Genomic DNA, 4,534 nt, shown 5'->3' with positions numbered 1-4,534 from the left:
CACACACACACACACAGACATAGACACACACACCACACACACACACACACCACACACACACACAGACACATAGACACACACACAGACACACACACACCACACACACACACACACAGACATAGACACACACACCACACACACACAGACATAGACACACACACACACACAGACACACACACACACCACACACACACAGACACACACAGACACACAGACACACACACACAGACACACACACACACATCCTTAAGGGTTCTGAAATCAGAAAGAAACTCAACACACACATACAGTTAGACTCACAGTCCTCTAATCAGTCTCCAGCTCAAAACAGAATAATGAAATGACTTTACAGTTTGGGAAATAAACGGTTTCCTTTGAGGAAAAGGGCAGGAGTTTCAAATACTCTGATGAAAAGGAAAGCTGAGAGCAGTGGACTCGCTTGTCCTGGAAGCAGAAGAGCCTTGCAGACGACCCCAGGAAGACGTCTAATGTTACAACAAACTTTCTAACAATAGTAGTGGAGAGGCCCTAAAATGGTTACAATCTTTATTAATAATGAACAATCTGTATACAGATGGTCCTCGACTTACGCTTCCACTGAAAATTCCCAGCTTTACGATGGTGTAAAAGCAATATCCATTCAGAGAAATTTTAATTCGAGGTCATACAACTCTTCTGTTTTTCACTTTCAGTACAGTATTCAATAAATTACATGGACTATTCAGCACTTTATTACAAAATAAGCTTTGTGTAAGATCATTTGGCCTAACCGTAGGCTGACGTACATGTGCTGAGCACATTTAAGGCAAGCTAGGCTAGACAATGATGTTTGACAGTTGAGGTATATGCAATGCCTTTTTGACCTACAATATTTTCAATTTGCAATGGATTTATCGGGATGTAATCCCATCATAAATTGAGGGGCTTCTGTAAGAGTTTCACACATATGATCTCATTTTAAGGCTCCTATGAATCCCACAAGATGAGTATTCTTATCATCCCATTTTTCAGAATAAGAAACTGAGGCAATGGTGAGGTTGGGCAACTGCCTACGCTTGCCACAATCGGTAGCTGATCTTGGGGGTCACTTTTAACTCTGAGCTCTTTCTCCTGCACGTGTCAGGAGTATTTTGGGCTCAGAACTCCCTTTTGCAGAGCAGCCCAGAAATTACCCCAAGGGCAGAAGACAGCACAGCTTTTAGTGCAGTCACTCCTGGGCCATGCAGGTTGGCTCTGAGGACGGTTTCAGGCATACGGAGATCACAGGGAGGCATGTTTGCATTTACTGGAACTATCTGGAAGGCAGGCTGCATTCCTGCAAGATTCCTATACATTTCTGATAGAAGGGAAATGGGAAGAAGCTTTTGGCCTGAGTTCTCTGAAATCATCTTTACTCCACTGACACATCCCATTCTCTAGGCCCCGGAAGCTCCACTCTCTGGCACAAATCCAGGCCCTGCAGGGTCTGAATCATCACATCTCTGGCCTTCGCAGACAGCACTTCCACAGACATTTCCAGGCTGGAAAGCTCCGTACTGAGTTTCAACACTCCCAGGCTCCCACTGAGGAATAGGCGTTAAGCTGGCAGCTCCCGCTCAGTGCACTTGACTTTGGGAGCCACGTAAATAGGAGGGGTTTACATGGGTTTGCAGTTTGGCAGCAGTAACAGTTTGATGTTGAATATTCATGCAATTTGCCCATTTTCCCCCGGATTAGCCACTAATGGCGTCAAGACAATCTGGTCAGGCCAAGCTCCAGTTTTCACTAGGTTTCTGGGGCCTAGCGTTTGTAAATTACTTGACAAATCCTTTGTTTTGCCAATTCTACACTATGAAAAGGAAGCCAGCTGACATCGGAAATGCAGGGGATTAAACACTGCCTTCCTCAGTGTCCAGTTTAATATTAGGGCATTAGGAAGAAAAATAAAGAATTCTTTTTTTCCTTATAAGATTTCAGGGTAAATTGAAATTTTACCATATGCCCTCCGGTAAAATCGTCACTAGTAATGCATGAACCAGAGTCTCACATAGCACTGGTGAAGCGTAAAGAGGAACCCAAGCAGAGGAGCCTAAAGAGAAATCAGACAAGGCTTGGTGTGTTTGGGGTCTTAAGTTGCAGCTCCACTTCTGTCCTCAAGGCCCGTTTCCTGGCCTGGTGTGTGGTGGTTGCATGTGGGCTTGAGAGTTCCATTGCCCGAGTTTGCGGCTCTGCTCTCTCTCTTCTTGGTTGTGTATTGGAACCCTGTTTTGGGCACATTAACTATTCTGCACCTCAGGTTTTCTATCAGTAAAAAGGGACAACAGAGCCTGGCCGGGCGCGGTGGCTCACGCCTGTAATCCCAGCACTTTGGGAGGCCGAGGCGGGCGGATCACGAGGTCAGGAGATCGAGACCATCCTGGCTAACACGGTGAAACCCCGTCTCTACTAAAAATACAAAAAAAATTAGCCGGGCTTGGTGGCAGGCACCTGTAGTCCCAGCTACTCGGGAGGCTGAGGCAGGAGAATGGCGGGAACCCGGGAGGCGGAGCTTGCAGTGAGCTGAGATCGCGCCACTGCACTCCAGCCTGGGTGACAGAGCGAGACTCCGTCTCAAAAAAAAAATAAAAATAAAAAATAAAAAAAAAAGGACAACAGAGTCTAATCAAAATCCCAGGGAGGCTATTGCTTTTTGATTTTGTGAAACTTATGCAGATTCTCAAATTTATATGCAAATGCCAAAACAAGAATAGTCAAGGCATCCTCTGAAGAAGAACCAGAAGTGCTGTGAGGTGTTAAATAATTTAACTGACTTTAGAATGAGGGCTGAGTATTAAAAGAAACACGGCTGAATTATGTCGGGGCGTGTCTGGAGGACAAATGTGTGACATAGGTCTTAAGTTCATTCCAGATAGACGTTTTGAGGACCCATCTGGATTAGTCCATTCTCCCACTGCTATAAAGAAATACCTGAGAATGGACAATTTGTAAAGAAAAGAGGTTTAATTGGCTTATGGTTCTGCAGGCTGTACAGGAAGCACAGCGGCTTCTGCTTCTGGGGAGGCCTCAGGAAGCTTTTACTCATGGTGGAAGGCAAAGAGGGAGTGGACATCTTACATGGCAGGAGGAAGAGCGAGACAGAGAGATGGGGGAGGTGCCACACACTTTTAAACAACCAGATCTCAAGAGAACTCACTCATTATACAGTACCAAGGCGGGACGATGCTAAACCATTCATGAGAACTCCACCCCCGTGATCCAATCACCTCCTACCAGGTCCCACCTCCAGCGCTGGGGATTACAAATTCAACGTGAGATTTGGGCAGGGACACAGATACAAACCATACCAGCGTCTTTCTCATCTTGAATAAAACAGCACTTTCTCTTCTAATGTGGCAATTAGCCAATTTCATGTCATGCTGAAGAAAGATGGTATAAATATCTGGCCAGCGATGAAAATAGCTGGAGAGAAACATTTCAAAAATACTTTGCCTATTTCCCTTTTAGCTTTGCAAGTACCTACAATGTGACAGAAAGAGCCTTTCCAGCAAATCCACTTCAGTAGCTTATTATATGAGGCAAGGATATGACAAAGAACTTATGCTGTTTCTGAGCATATCAGAGCGGTACTCATGGAGTTTCTGAATCAACAGAGAATTAGGAAACTGCTGCTATGCCATATTTCTGTGAAAAAAAAGAAGATGCTTCTTACTATCAAGGCCAAAAATGATGAACTCATGTGCCTGACAAAGCAAAGATGATGTATTGCCTTTTTCTGGGTTTTGGTACTTATGAAATGAAACAGCAGGTGTTTTCCCATCAGTGAGCTCAGAAGCAGCGTTTTAAGCTTTACTTTTTCCTGAGATTCACCCCATGACCTTGAAAGGCCCTAGGGATGGGAGTGCAGGAGGCCAAATCCTACTGGGAATTCCCTTTCAACAAGTTCACACAATGAAATCTGGCTACAGAAGCCGGCACAGTTACCTCTGGGGGCAGACAAATGACCCGATGAGGGCTTAAAGCATGCATTAAAAGTCAGCAGGAGGCCGGGAGCAGGGGCTCACACCTGTAATCCTAGCACTTTGGGAGGCCAAGGTAGGCAGATCACTTGAGGTCAGGAGTTCAAAACGAGCCTGGCCAACATGGTAAAACCCCATCTCCACTAAAAATACAAAAAAAAAAAAAAAATTGCTGGACGTGGTGGTGGGTGCCTGTAATCCCAGCTACTCGGGAGGCTGAGGCAGGAGAATCACTTAAACCTGGGAGGCTGGCAGGGCGCGGTGGCTCACGCCTGTAATCCCAGCATTTTGGGAGGCCGAGGTGGGCGGATCACGAGGTCAGGAGATCGAGACCATCCTGGCTAACATGGTGAAACCCCGTCTCTACTAAAAATACAAAAAATTAGCTGGGCGTGGTGGCGGGTGCCTGTAGTCCCAGCTATTCAGGAGGCTGAGGCAGGAGAATGGCGTGAACCTGGGAGCTGGAGCTTGCAGTGAGCCTAGATCGTGCCACTGCACTCCAGCCTGGGCGACAGAGTGAGACTCCGTCTCAAAAAAAA

General features: G+C 46.0%; 1 protein-coding gene across 1 annotated transcript in view; it reads right to left on the bottom strand.

Moving 5' to 3' along the window:
• AGPAT4 (1-acylglycerol-3-phosphate O-acyltransferase 4) overlaps positions 1–4,534 on the bottom strand; it is a 142,182-nt gene that overhangs the window by 99,019 nt on the left and 38,629 nt on the right. The gene's annotated exons all lie outside the window — the stretch shown is intronic.

Source organism: Theropithecus gelada, chromosome 4 (assembly GCF_003255815.1).
Source record: "Theropithecus gelada isolate Dixy chromosome 4, Tgel_1.0, whole genome shotgun sequence".
Classification (NCBI taxonomy): domain Eukaryota; kingdom Metazoa; phylum Chordata; class Mammalia; order Primates; family Cercopithecidae; genus Theropithecus; species Theropithecus gelada.
This window is presented reverse-complemented; position numbering and strand designations above follow the sequence as displayed.